Source organism: Desmodus rotundus, chromosome 8 (genome assembly GCF_022682495.2).
Source record: "Desmodus rotundus isolate HL8 chromosome 8, HLdesRot8A.1, whole genome shotgun sequence".
NCBI lineage: Eukaryota > Metazoa > Chordata > Mammalia > Chiroptera > Phyllostomidae > Desmodus > Desmodus rotundus.
Window position 1 is genome coordinate 108621272 of NC_071394.1, and position 16190 is coordinate 108637461.

A 16190-nucleotide genomic window follows, 5' to 3' on the forward strand; every position below is an offset into this window, starting at 1 on the left:
TCATACTGCACCCCCGCCAACATATATTTCCATAATTTTACATAGTTTAAGAGTTGTTGACCTAACGTGGAATAAAACAAACCTTAACAAATCAAAATTTCTGCCTGTGGTGGCAAAAAGAGAAATTTCCCCTGAGGATTTGAAATCATTCTTTAATACACTCTTAAGGTTTTCCTTAAAGTTCCTGCCAATTTCATTTTTAGCTCTAAATATATATATTCCTACCTTTCTAAATACCAAAAATACAGTTTTCCAAATCTTCCTCCAGAAAGAGAAGCTGCATCTAATGTATGGCTTCATGTACTTCTCCCTTCAAACATTCTCTAGTTTGAGAAGCAAGATCTTAGGGTAGTCACATTCCGGGATTTTTAATTCATATTTACAAGTCATATTTTAATTCAAATTTTGTAAGTTCTAAAGTTACAAGAGTGTTGCTGATTTGGTTGCATCTGAGACAGCTATTCATTTAGAAATAATTACTTTGAAATTCATACTCAATTTTTTTTGATAAGGCTTTTGTGATGTTAGTTGTTTTCACTTGTCCCTTTCCTCCTTTGTCCATAGAAATAGAGTTTTAGCTGCCCTGAAGTCTAGGGAGTGTATTCTTAGACTTGTTACTTAGTGTGTACTAATGGTATGATAGTGGAAGTTAAAGGTACAACTTTCAGGTCACCTTCAACTAAAAAAACAAAACAAAACAAAACAAAACCCCACCTTAGAGATGGGCTAAAGTGGCTACTTTGCCACTTCCCACAAGCTAGAAGACAGATGTGAAACTGAGCCAGCTTTGACCATGCAGAGGTGGGCCATTACCTCAGAAGAGTGTCATGCAACAAAATCTGAATGATCTTGTAGAGCACGGTTACCCCACAAAACTGGACCACAACCTCTCTCAATAGCCTAGAAGTTATACTTCTTTGACTAGGTTATTGTATTTTGGGGTCTCCTACCATATCAGAATACTGTAGCTTTCAAGATTTAAAACAATGAAAAGATTTATTTCACATTGCAATAATTTTCTAGTTTGGTAATACCTCAAATGCTCTAAGAAAGGATAGTCAGACTATCAAGAATAAATCAGTAAAAAACGCTAGTCAAAACAAGTTAAAAGTATTCATAGGCAATCAAAAAAGGCTTAGCTGTACTTTATCAAGGCATTATAAAGATATAAAAATCATCACTGTCTCTTTATACACTTCTTCATATAATTTTAATATATTTGAGACACTGGTTTTGGCCTTGTAATAGTAACAGGTGCTCCAGTAAAGGGAGATTGGTCAAGTGGCTATTAATGTTGTTTAGTAAGCTAAGAGGTCTGTCTCTCTAACTACAATGAATTTCCAATCCTCCAGCAAACAGATTTCTCTGCACAGGAATCACTGAACAATTAGTCATTAAAAAGCTAAGACAGAACCACTAAAATGTCAGACTTTAATGACAGTTGAGTCCTAATTCAGTCATTTTAATATAAGAATCCTTGGTTTAAGGTTTTCAGTGTTAATCATTAAACAGCAAACTTCCCCAGAGTGTTTACCTATAGTCAGACCTACTCAAATTGGGAAACATATCTATTACACAGGATAAATCATACACACAGCATGCATACAAAATGAGTCATTTATGTGTGAGGGATGCCTGGAATTCTATGACTCAAGGGCTTAAATACTATTAATATATTTTATGACTCATGAACATAGTTTTCCCTCTCTAAAAAGCAATTTAAGAAAAAAGGGAAACAAATTGGTCCATTGAAAATTTAACCTATCATCTTTAAATTTAATACAGTTAAACATTCAAACTTAAACAACAAAATATTTAAGGTTCCTTTTAGTAAAGTTCATTAAAATTAAAAGATGACTATACACTAATTCCATTTCATGGAACTTTTCTTAGACAAAGATATTCCTATCTGTGTGCAAACAAAAGATTAGAGTATATTTATTGATCATCATAGGAAGCAAAGTGATGAAAACAATTTAAATGCCCACCAATAGGAAAATGGTTATCTAAAATTATGAAACACAAGAAGCTCTTAACCAATCTTCATTTAACAGACTCACATGGTCAATCAATATTCTCTGCTTCCAGAGTAAAACTAATGGAGACTTTGGCACATCGTGCATTTTTGACTATTAGAGTACCACTAATAAGACCATGCACTTTTGTTCCCACCACTGGGTATATGTTTATCAAGAATAAGATGTTTCTGTCACCACAACTGTTTGTGCCAATTGTACCAGCAATCATAACTACACAATTTATTAATATTATTTGAACTAATGAAATAGGAATTAAAAAAGCAAATTGTTTCCATGATTACTACATTGAATACTTTAAAAAGACTCAATCAAACAAGCTACCAAAAAATAAAAGTGTGGTTAAACTGGGTGTGGCCAAGACAACTGAAACATTAAGACATACACTAAACCTATAGAGAGGTTTTGGCCCAAGTTTGATTCTTAAGTGTCTAAATTCTTATGTCACTTAAACCCAACACAGGATTTACGGATATCGCATCAAGGGTATGGTCTATGCAAGGAGGACAACACTAAAACCCTGTCAGTGAGGTTCACACTGTCAATGCAAAAGCCTTGGTCCAATTTTTAAAAAATGGCTGGTTAATACACTTGTTATATTAAAACGCTTAAAGATCATTTGTTATGATTCCCTCTCTGACTTTGATAAGCTATCAACTACCAGTTATGAACATTGTTAGATAAGAGGTCTTGTAAAAACCATATAATGAAATACCATGTAAGCGTTCTGCGTCCAATTCCAGTGTGTGGGGGTTTCACCTCCATACAGCCTAGCAACACTCCAAGATGAATGGAGTGTCCCATGACTCAATTCTGACACTATCCTCTAGGAGACAGCATCAGACCCCACAGATTAAGGCTTCAGTCCTATAAGACTACGACCCCCCCCTTCAGATACCAATAGCAGGTCCAGGTTTTCAAACCTGTACAACAGTCCCCCTTTATCCACAATTTTGCTTTCCACAGTTTCAGTTACCCATGGTCAAGGTTGGTCCAAAAATATTAAATAGAAAAGTCCAGAAATAAACAACTCACAAGTTTTAAACTGCACACCATTCTAAGTAGCATGATGAAATTTTTCATCATCCCGCCTGGGAAGTGACTCATCCCTTTATGCAGTGTAGTTCCGCTCCTAGCCCATTAGCCACTAGGGAGCTATCTCCATTATCAGATCAACTGCCTTGGTGCTTGTGTTCATGTAGCTCTTTTCTACTTAATAATGCCCCAAAGTGTAAGAACAGTGATGCTGGCAATTCAGATATGCCAAAGATACTTTAAGTGAAAAGGTGAGTACAGTAAGATGTTCTGAGTGAGAGAGACCACATTCAATGATTATGTCTGTCTTTCTATAAGCCTATGCTTTTGGTCCGTGAACCTCTCCAGTGTTTCTGCATACTTTCCCCATGCCCTCCAACCCCTCCACAGTGGGGCAAGATGGCTAGAGTGGGCCAGAGTCAGGCATTTCCCTTCCCCCAAGACAGTCAGGTTCTGATACTACCCCAGGAAGTTAGGTTCTGGTTAACCAGTTCCCCCTGAGGGCAGGCCGTGTTAAGACAGAGTGCTCTGCCCTATTTCAGAATGGTTCCTTTCCCCCTCACTCCTGTTGAAAGCTTGAGGTGAGTTCTCTCTAATATTTACTGTGAGAGTCTGGTCAAGCTCCTGGAAGAAGATAAATCTTACCGTATTGTGGGGGCCTCCCTATAACTGGGTTCCCTGGAAAGAACCTCTAGCAAGTCATCAATTACAGTTTAGGGTTCCCTACCCCAGAACTGGCTCCTGACGAAGACTCTGCTCACAAGTCTGTTCTGGTTAAGGGGTGGTTCTCTCCCTATCTGCCTATGTCTCTTTGATCTTGGGGTAGTACTTTGCCCTGTGCTCTACCCTATTATAGACCCTCAAGAAGGTCTATAGACCTGCGATTTTTTAGTCTATTCAGCTTTTTTATTTGGGTTAGGTTGAAGTGGTGACTTCCAAGTTCCTTACATGTGGAACTGGAATCTGCAAGTTTCCTTCCTGTCTCCTTTTAAGCAGTTAGGAAACCTGGCCCTGAAGGCGCCCACATAACTTCCTTTCACTTCCCACTGTCGGTCTTGTTTCACTTTCTATACCTAAATAGACCACTTGATTATTACCCCTCCAGGTGGGAATGGGGTCAAGTTCCAGTGAGTGATTTGGGGGACAAGATAGCCAAACAAAATCAGTGCTCAGTCCATTAGAAGGAAGGGGAAAATGAACAAACACTAAACAAGTAGTCAAAGTTTCTGCCACTTTGTGACTTTTGCATAGCCTCTGATATTCTCTCTTTCCAAATACTTGAGTTAACTGGATAATGTGGTATGAGGGAAGTATCAGAACAAGTGAGACACCTACCTAGAAAAGAAATTAAAATCAATTTTGTTACTATCCACTGAAATGAAAAATGTAATGAAAGATAAATCATTTAACAAGATTTTGAAATCTAAGGAATTGGGGAGGACTCCTTTCCTCCCCAAACTGCTATGAAAGAACATATGCTAAAGCAAATAGAATAGAGTTGTTAAAGTAATATATTAGGAACAAAAACCTTAGAGATAATTTAGTTCAATCATCTCATTCTACAAATGAGAAAAGCAGGGCTCAGAGAAGCTGAACCACTGAAGGACACATAGACTAGAGTCAGTTTGCTCTTGCAATTTCACTTTGGACCTCTTCACTTCCTCACAGTTTAAACAAATTAATAGCAACAATGAGAAAGCAATCATTCTTCATGTACATGTATTTATATAGAAATATCTGGATGTACATTTTAGAAAAAATAATTTTTTAAACATCATAGCAGTAAGAAAGGATTCATTACCTTCTATAACTGTAGAACTATGGTTCCACTGTAGAAAACTTTTCCAGAATACAACAATCTTTTTTTTTCTTAAAGATTTTATTTATTTATATTTAGAGAGAGGGGAAGGGAGGAAGAAAGAGAGAAACATTGAAGATTGCCTCTCATAGGCGCCCTGACTGGGGACTGAACCCGCAAGGCAGGCAGGTACCCTCACCTAAAAATGAACAGGCAACCCTTCACATTGAGGGACAACACTCAACCAACTGAACTATACCAGTCAGGGCACAGCATAACAATTTTAATGTTGTTGTTGTTTACAGCCCTCTATTTAGGTGATATTTATAGCACAAAGTCTGGCAACAAAAGTGAGAAGCTTTCATTTCTTAGAAAAGAATCACATAAAATAGTAGAAACAGAAGAACCCACCAAAAGATAAATCACTTAAACAAAAATATCACATTGTCTACTAGGCTATGCATACAACCAAAAGACTTGTACATTTAAACTAATCAACAGTTTCATTTATGTCTAGACACATCCAACAAATGACTTTATAATCACACTACTTGATGAAGCTTATTTTGGGACTAAATCAGTGCCTTGGAGTGACAGAAGGACTGACTTCATTTATAAACACACACCTTATACAAAGCTACTCAACTGACCCCACTTAACTTTAAATGTTAATGTTCAGCACAAGATAACATTATATACAATGACAACTTGAGAATAAGAAATCTAGATGGTCACAAATATACACACATATACAGCCATGATATTTAACTGAATTTAAGTATATTTCTCAATTAATAAAGACAATCTGCATATGTAGCACCAGCAATTACACATTTCTAACTTTAAACCTTCATTTAGACAAGAACTAAAAAACCAAACAAGTATCAGATTACAACTTCTGGCCAATGTGGAGGCATACGTAGATATACTTTGCCTTCTCACACAACCAAAAACAGGACAATAACCAATTTAAATACAAAAAACAACCAGAACTGTCATAAAATTGAACTGTACAGAAGTGCAACAACCAAAGAGTTAAAGAAGAAACATTCACCAAGACTGGTAGGAGGGGCGCAGACAGGTAGCCAGGGTGGACAGGATGCTGACAAGGCGGTAGCTGGTGGACCAGATGATCCCACATTTGTGTGCGGATAAGATGGGAGGAACAACTGGGGAGTGAGACAGACTGTGCAACCCGGGGTTCCAGCGCTGGAAACTTAAGCCTCAAAAACCTCTGGCTGTAAAAACCTGTGGGGGTTGCAGTGGCAAGAGAAACTCCGTCTCAGAAAAGAATCCGTTGGAGGGGCCCACAGGATCCTAGAACTTACATAAACCTACCCACCCAGGAATCAGTACCAGGGCAGCACCCAAAAGGGCACAATCTTCTTGTGGGAAGCCAGGGAAGTGACTAAAAGCTGGTTGAGAGCCCAGCAAGCAGCCTTGTTCTCTCTCTGACCCCTCCCCCACATATAGTACCATAACATAGCAAAGTCAGTTGCCCCACCCTGGTGAATACATAAGGCCCCGCCCCTCACTACCTAACACGAGTGCCAAGATAAAGAAATATGGCCCAAATGAAAGAATAGATCAAAATTCCAGAAAAAGAACTAAAAGACAAGGAGATAGGCAATGTATCAGATGCAGAGTTCAAACACTGGTAATCAAGATGCTCACAGAAATGGCTGAGTATGGTCACAAACTCGAGGAAGAAGTAACGGCTATGAAAAGTGAAATAAAGGAAAATGTACAGGGAACCAACAGTGAAAGGAAGGAAACTGGGACTCAAGCCAACGATTTGGGACTGAAGGAAAAAATGAACATTTACCCAGAACAGAATGAAGAAACAAGAATTCAAAAAAATGAGGAGACGCTTAGCAACCTCCAGGAAACTTTAAACGTTCCAACTTCCGAATCATAGAGGTGCCAGAAGAGGAGGAATACCAAGAAATTGAAATTTTATTTGAAAAAATAATGAAGGAAAACTTCCCTAATCTGGTGAAGGAAATATACTTTCAGGGAGTCTAGGAAGCTCAGAGAGTCCCAAAGAAGTTGGACCCAAGGAAGCACACACCAACACACATCATAATTACATTACCCAAGATTAAAAATAAGCAGAGAATCTTAAAAGCAGCAAGAGAAAAGCAGACAGTTACCTACAAAGGAGTTCTCAAAAAACTGTCAGCTGATTTCTCAAAAGAAATCTTGCAGGGAAGAAGGGGCTGGAAAGAAGTATTCAAAGTCATGAAAGGCAAGGACCTACATCCACGATTGCTCTATCCAGCAAAACTTTCATTTAGAATGGAAGGGCAATTAAAGTGCTTCCCAGATAAGGTCAAGTTAAAGGAGTTCATCATCACTGAGCCCTTATTATATGAAATGTTAAAGGGACTTATCTAAGGAAAAGAAGATCAAAAATATGAACAGTAAAATTACAACAAACTCTCAACTATCAACAACTGAACCTAAAAAAAAGAAAAAGGAAAAAACAAAAACAAACTAAGCAAATAACTAGAATAGGCACAGAATCACAGAAATGGAGATAACATGGAGGGTTATCAGTGGGAAGGGAGGGGGGGAGAATGGGGGAAAAGATACAAGGAATAAGAAGTACAAATGGTAGGTACAAAATAGATAGGAGGGGGTTAAGCACAGTATAGGAAATGGAGAAGTCAAAGAACATATATGTATGACCCATGGACATGAACTAAGGTGGGGGAATGATGGTGGGAGAGGGGGTACAGGGTGGAGGGGAATAAAGGGGAGATAAAAAATGGGTCGAATATAATAGCATAATCAGTAAAATATATTTAAAAAATAAATAATGCAATTATCTGAAATAAATAATATATTGGAAGGAATAAACATAGGTTGGATGAAGTGGAGGATCAAATCAATAATTGGGAAGACAAGGTAAAAAAGAACACACAAGCAGCGCAGAAAAAGAAAAAAGAATGAAAAGAAATGAGAACTTAAGAAACCTTTGGGACAACACAGAGCATAACTACATCTGCATCACGGGAATACTCTAAGGAGAAGAGAGTGAGCATGGGATCAAGAACTCACTTGAAGAAATAATGTCCAAAACTTTCCTCGTCTGGTAAAGGAAAAAACACAAATCCAGGAAGTGCAGAAGACACCAAATGAGATGGATTCAAAGGGGCCTACACCAAGACACATCATAATTAAAATGGCAAAGCTTAAAGACAAGTAGAGAATCCTAAAAGCCGCAAGAGAAAAGCTGACAGTTTATCTACAGGGGAGCCCCGGTAAGACTGTCTTCTGATGTCTATAAAAGAAAACTAAAAAAAAACTTACGAAAGCAGATTATTGGTTATGTTGGGGGTGGGAGGAAATAATTGTGATCACAAAGTGAGCACAAGTGGCACTTCTGCGGTGGTAGCAATGTTCTGTTTCTTGTTCTGGGTAGTAGATACACTGGACTAATTTGTTATATTCTACATTTATTTTACATATTTTAAGCATGTTACATTTCATAATTTAAAAAAGATTAAAAGGAGAAAAACAGTGAGACATAAAGAGCTTATTCTTCCACAATAGCAATTAAAATACATCTGGACTAAAAGTTTCAAAAAGCATATCAAAAAGTGGCAGAAGACAGGCTCTGACATGATACTTCAGCTTAAGAACAGTAGCTTCCTTTCTTGGTTTGGCAAGTTTTGTTCTCCTAAACTAATATTCAAAGTGACAATGAAAATGTCACTTGGAAATTGAAAAAGAAGCTATTCACCATCACATCCACACCCTTCCCCCAACTACCAATTTGGGTCTACAAAAAAATTAAGAATAAAAGTAGAAAGTTTATTACCAGAAATCCAAGCAAAGCAATGTTTAAAAAAAATAACCCAAACAAAAAAGATTAATGTAATTTAGTTTTTATGTAAACAAAACTCAAAACCCTCACAATACCTATTTATTTTCCAAACTAATGATAAAAGTTGACAGATAACATTTTTGTAACTGACATTTTTTCTCATATACAAAAATAAATGTATTCTAAAATGATTAGTTGATTGGTTTTTGAAATTCTACAAGATAACATGTTTTGGTAAGTAATATTTAAATCATTGTTTCTCTACAAAAACTACCAACAAGAAAAAGGTACATTAGTTTATAATACTTATGTAATTTACATGTCTTATGCAACAAGAAATCACATTAAGATATGAAAAAATATATCTCAAGGTTTAGCCCCTGTAATTTTATGAAAAATGTATATTTACTTAGCAATTAATGTGTTAATTACATCATTCACCTTCATGATAATCTAATATTATGTAATTCAAATAAAATAGAAAATATTTTTATTATTTTATTTATTGATTTGAGAGAGAGAGAAGAGATTGATTTGTCATTCCACGTAGTTATGCATTCATTGGTTGCTTCTCATATATGCCCTGAGTGGGGACTGAACCCACAACACTGCAGTATCAGGATAATGCTCTGAGTTACCTGGCCAGGGCTAGAAAATATTTTCTTTAGGAATACATAATTTGGGGTGAGAAAGGACAAGAAGTGTTCCAAATCTGACTCTGGCTATTATAGGCACACACAATTAATTACCAACGTATCAGCTATTTACCATATTTTGCTGTGTATAATGTGCACCCATGTTTTTGGCTCAAACTTTCAGGAAAAACATCTTTTGTTTTAATTTTTTAAACTCAATTATTTATTTACATTTTGATACTTGCTTTTTGTATTATAAAGTAATTTTAGCATTTATTTTTGAACATATTACGGTACAAGAAATTTTATGTAACAAATAATTACAAAACACAAGAACAGATAGATACAAGGTATTTCAGGTACTACCCATGTATAATGCACATCCTATTTTTCCCTCAAAAATTTGGGCAAAAAGTGTGCATTATACACAGCAAAATATGGTAGACTTACTTATGTTTAACACTGTTTAAGCAGCATCATCTGAAAAGTGAACCCCATGTCTTCAAGATCTATTCTCTTAGCTTTCTAGGCGGTTCTTAACAATGACTGTCAGCTCCCAGGACTCCCTCTTCACTTGCCAGGTTTTCACTATTTCCTGTGTTGTCTTCTTGCTATGTGTTCCGCAACCTTAAACAATTTACTTTTATTCACTGTCAATGATTTAGACTTACAACAGTAAAGCCACTTTCTAGTTTGTCAGGGAAACTCTAGTGCTAAAAACATTATTAAATGCCTTTTGTTACACCAACTTCTGTCCCTGAGCATTGAGGGCAAGATGGGATTCAGGTCCCTTGGGAGAGAATAGGGTAGATTATGTCCCTTTAAAGCCAATGCTCTGATAGACCATCAACAGAATGCTGCAAATAAGAAAGTTATTTTGTAAGAGAACTCTGCCTTTGTCCACAAGCATTTCAAGCACATTTGATTTTTTATGTTTTTAGAAGAATTCACCCTCCCTGTGTCAAACTGATTTCAATTGTCTAAAATAAGTACTGATGAGGAAGCAAGGCAAATGACTGGGAAGAAGCCAGTTCAGCTTAACTGCACTTCGGCAACTGACAGTTCCCACCCACCAAAACAAAAACAAAAACATACCCACATACAAACAAAAACAAAAATACCCATGCACAACATAGCCAAACACTTGTAGATTATAAAGTTGCTTAAGTCAAGGACTATGTCTTATTTTTGCTCATTCTTCTAATATCTTTTAAATGGCTGCTACTTACCATATAGTGGGTATAAATACAGAGAATAATTTAAACACATTATTAGATAAAATAATTCAATTTTATCTCCAGAGTTAAAATTACTAAAAATGACACAAGTCAATTAATATGAGTGTTAAAAGGACAAGTTCAGAGTACTATGAGAATCTATGAGACTGACATAATGCTAAATGGGGGGCTAGGAAAGGTATTCCCCAAAAAGAATTATTTAAGTCTTATATTAGTTTTCTATTGCTGGATAACAACTTACCATAAGTTTAGCAGTTTAAAACAATAATCATTTATTAATTTACAGTTTTATAGGGCAGAAGTCCAGGCAAGGTGTTGGCTGGGTTCCCTGCTTAGGGTCTCTCATAGAGCTGAAGTCAAGGTGTCAATGGGCTATGTACTCATCAGGAGGACTTCTAGGCTCATTCAGGCAAATTCTGTTACTGGTCCTTGTGAGACTGAGGATCCAGTTTTCCTTCCTGACTGTCAGCCGTCAGTTGCCCTCTGCTCCTACAGACTGCCACCAGTCCTTGCAGTGTGACCGATCCCCCATCTTCAAAGTCAGCAACAGAGAATCTGCCTCACATTGAATCCCTTAACTCTCTTTGTTTCTGACTCTAGATGGAGATTTAAAGAGTTCATGTAATTAGGTCAGGTCCATGCAGCTAATCTCACTTTCCTCAAGTCAACTGTGCCAGATGTCATAAACTAATCACAAGCATGCATCTGATCATATTATAGTACAGATTATATAGGACATATGAGGGTGAGAATCCTGCCTACCATAAGCTGAAACCTGAAGAATAAACAGAAAACGAAGATGAGGAGAAGGGAGTTAGAGACAATGTGGGTACAACTGATATGCTGAGTCAGGAAAAGAGCATGGAAGAGCAGGGGTAAAAAAGTATGTGTAACTGGTCTCTCCAGTACTCAGCAAAGTAACTGGCAAAGTATCTGTCAAGAGTATGAACCAACACACCAAATCATGCCAAATTAAGCTAGCAAGTATATATTTACTAAGGGCTTGAATACTTATACCTAACGAGAAAAAGTAGGAAATTTCTTACAATACTAAGCCATTAGGCAGAATTGAGGGGTGACAAAACAGGGGAAATAACATGGACAGAAAACTAAACTGGACATTTAGAAAACTGGGCTCTCGTGCTATCTCTGCTAAATGGAAGTGACCAAATAAAATAAGTTCTAAGGGCCTTAGTCTTTCCTTAATTATAAAAGAGATGATTTAACTTCTTTTTTAAAAAATTATTTTATTGTTCAATTGTCTGCATTTTCTTTCCACCTCTCCCGCCCACCCCATCCAAACCCACTTCCCTCCCTTGCTTCCACCCTCCCCCTTGGTTTTGTCCAGGTGTCCTTTATAGTAGTTCCTGAAAACACTTCTCCCCACTGTCCCCTCTGCCCTTCCCTCCAGCTATTGTTAGATTGTTCTTTACTTCAATGTCTCTGGTTATATTTTGTTTGCTTTTTTCTTTTGTTGATTATGTTCCAGTTAAAGATGAGATCATATGGTATTTGTCCCTTACCACCTGCCTTATTTTACTTAGCATAATGCTCTCCAGTTCCATCCATGTTGTCACAAAGGGTATGAGCTCCTTCTTTCTCTCTGCTGGGTAGAATTCCATTGTGTAAATGTACCATAGTTTTTTGATTCACTCATTTTCTGATGGATACTCCTAGGCTAAGACTTACTTGCTTTTCATAATTTAAAAAAACACCAAAATTACACACCAATACCAGGTCCTACAAAATAAGAAGTAAAGGTAATGCCATATGTAATTGGGCAATTTTAATTATCGAACCAATGCAACTGTTTAGAAAATATACAGAATTCCTATTTCAAAAATACTGTTGAACTATAATAGAAAATTGTCATTTCATAAAATGTGTGAAGTGTAAGTCTAAAAATATTCAGTGGAATGTCATTCAGCTGTTTCAATCAATAAAATGCTTCTCAATTGCTTTTACAGAGGTACATATATTTTTAATAGGCATATTTCCTGAGTTCCAACAGAGCGGACAGTCTGGGGAGAACACAGGAGACTGAATTTTCAGGAGAGAATAACAGAGGGTAGACGGTGGTACAAGGAAAGAATCCCAAAGAACTGCAGAATATCCCTTTGTGCACTCAGCTGAGTACTGAGCAGCACATACGTATCTAAGAAGACTACTACCTGAGACTGGGGAAAAGAACTGTTCAAAATAATTAAAGTAGCTGTTTCTCGACCTTTATCCCCTTATTACCCTGACCCAGGACCTTTCTAAAAAGAATCCCCCCCCCAATTACCTCAATGAAATTTTAACACCACTGCGTACCTAACGTGTATTAACTTTGGCCTTTTGGTGGGCCACAAATCACTGTAACGTGTAAGATTTTTCATACATACACCTTTAAAAAAGGAATTTTTTGCTAAATTGAAGGTGATATCACCCCCAATGAGAATGCATGGATCAGAGGGAAGAGGGTTCTGTTCCCACAAACTAGGCTGGAAAAGCTCATCATTCCTAGAGCACTGGGTAGAATACGATGGAAAAACTCAGTAGTAGAGAATAATCAGCCTATTTTAAAATTAAATAACAACATTTACAGTAGGAACAAACGTTTTAAAAATATGGATAAATCTTACAAAGATATACAAGGCCATGCACAGTGAAATTACAAGATCCGCTGAGAAATTAAAAATCACCAAAAACATGGAGAGATATTAACTTGTTCATGGATCTGAAGACTCAGTATTGTTTAGATATTAATTTTTACCAACATGATATATAAGTCAACACAATTCCAATTTCATTTTTCCCTAGAAATTGACAAGCTGATTCTCAAATTCACATGTAAACACAAAGGACTGAGAATAGCCAAAACAATTTTGAAAAAGAAAAACAGTGATTTCAAAACTTTCTACAGTATCGTATAACAGTCTGGTACTGGCATTAAGCTAGACAAATACATCAATGGAACATAACAAAGTCCGTAATAGATCCTTACAAAAATGGACAACTGACTGTTGATAAAGATGCAAAGGCAATTCAATGAAGAGAAGTAGTACAGCCTTTTAAGTAAGTATTTTAGTAACTGGATATATCATATGTATAAAGTGAACTCTGACATGCACCTTGTACCATATACAAATATTAACTCAAAAAAGATTATAGCTCTAAATGAGATATTTAAAACTACAAAACTTCTAGAAGATACAAGAAAAATCTATGTGACATTGAGATAGATTTTGTTTAGATACAACACCAAACCGAGACCCACAAGGCAACGTGATAAATTGGGCATCATCAAAATTTAAAACTTCTGCTTTTCAAAACATGTCTTAAGAGGAGGAAAATACAGCCACAGACTGAGGACTTGCATCCAGAATATGTAAACAACTCTCAAAACTCAAGATAAGAACAAAGAAACTAGCAAAAACACTTAAGACATTTCACCAGAGAAGATAAACAGATTGCTAAGGAGGACATGAAAAGATGCTCAACATCATTAGCTATCACAGAAATGCAAATGAAAACCACACTGTGAGATACACATCTCTTAAGAGTATTTAAGATTAGAAAAGACTGATCATACCAAATATTGGTGACGGTGTGGAAAAGCTGGAATTCTTATATTCTGTTTCTGGGAATGTATAATGAATGGTACAACCACTTTGGAAACAGTCGCAGTGTCTTAAAAAGTTAAACGTACACCTACCATATGGTCAGACCATTTCACCACTAGATAATTACTCAAGAAAAAGAAAAACATATGTTCATACAAAAACTTGTATAAAAATGCTCACAGTAGCTTTATTGGTAATAGATGAAAAGAGGAAACAACTCAAATATCTATCAGTTGGTCGGCTAGTGGAAAAACAAATTGTGTACATTGATACAATGGAATACTACTGAGGTTATGTGCACTCTGTGCAACAGAAAGGAATGAACTATAAATACATGCCACAACATGAGTCTCAAAATAAGTATGGCTTGAAAAAAGCTAGACAAAATAAGGACATATTGTATAATTATATTTTTTACAACTATAGAAAATACAAATGACTCTATAGTGACATAAAGCAGATGAGAAATTAGGAGCAAATGAGACCTATCAGGTTGTTTAATAACTTCAGCTCAGTCTGAAATTTAGGACATAATTTATGAGATTTTTGCTATATACTTGTGACTATCATTTTTATTCATAAGTACAACAAAATCACCAGGATTATTTCTGAGTATACAAGATACTTGATTCCTAGAAAAAATTCCATTTTGTACCCAATGTTAATTTTTATATACATGTCCATGAACATTGTTTCAAATAACAAACATAGAGGACATTTAGTCTATTTGGGAAGTTGATAATATATTTAATAATCATAATACATATAAACACTCTAAAATTTCTGCTTATGCACTGGAGCAGAATTTTTGTTTGCTTGGTGAAAACACCCAGTTATTACCAATTAGCAAGACTAATTTACTTAACCAGGGCTAAGAGGGGACCTGGTTAAATAAATTATGTTATATACACATAATCTAAAACTGTGTGGATATAAAGAATGAGGAAGCTCTCTACATATTAATAGGGAGGATGAGTTCCCAAAATACACTAGGGACGAAAAAAGAAGATGCAGAACACATATATGCTAAGTAAGAAACTAAACATGAATGAAATACAGAAATGAGTCACCATCAGTTTCTAGCTGCAAAAACAGCTGGTTTCAAACTCATAGGTACAAACAGAATGGTGGTTACCACAGGGGAAACGGGGTGGGGGGAGGAGAATGAGGGAAAAGGGGGTCAATACAAGGTGACCAAAGGAGACTAGACTTCAGGTGGGGAGCACACAATAGAGTATACAGATGCCGTACTATAGAGTTGTATACTGAAATTTATGTGTTTGTTCTTAACCAATGTTACTCCAATAAATTTAATTTTTTTAAAAACCCAGCTGGTTTCATTAAACAATACCTTCTTTGTTTCGGGACCAGCACAAGAGCCATTTAGTCGCAATGACAGAACATGCAGTCATTCACGGATCTTAGGGGAAACCTGAACACTGGTGAAGAAAATTTTTTAAATGTGAGCCTGCAATCTAGAAATCTAGGTGCCATCTTACCTCGCTTCTACAATTGGCAAGAATAAAGGAGAGGTGCCATTCCTGGACATGGAGAAACTATAGGGGAATTCTCTCTTGGGAGGAAGCTGAGTTGGTTCTCTTCTTTACTGCCCTTTCTACTCCATGTTACATGGAAGCCAGCCAGAAGCTGGGTGGGTACTTGAGATGAGGCTGGAGAGCTGTGGGCTCCAATACCAATTTTTATGGGTGGCTCAGAAGACACATACAGTTTCAGGACAGTCTGCACATAAGCTCAGCTGACTGAGTGAAGAGGTTTTAAGAACTTAGGAACATCAAAATTCAGTGTATTGATAGCTACCAGAAGAGACATGGGGGGCCACAAGAAAGATTTGTTATCGATTAGAGCACTTCTTGCTAATTTCTGTAAAAAACTAGAGAACAATGGGAAGGATGGGCGTGGGTAGAATTCAGGCAACCTGTGTAAACTTATGGCCCACTACTTTATGTTAACTGCCAACAATATTATTATAATAAAAATTATCTGCTTGTGT

The 16190-nt window shown here is 36.5% G+C and overlaps 1 protein-coding gene across 14 annotated transcripts in view; it reads right to left on the bottom strand.

Moving 5' to 3' along the window:
• The window catches only part of ANKRD28 (ankyrin repeat domain 28), a 177888-nt gene that overhangs the window by 82729 nt on the left and 78969 nt on the right, over positions 1-16190 (bottom strand). The gene's annotated exons all lie outside the window — the stretch shown is intronic.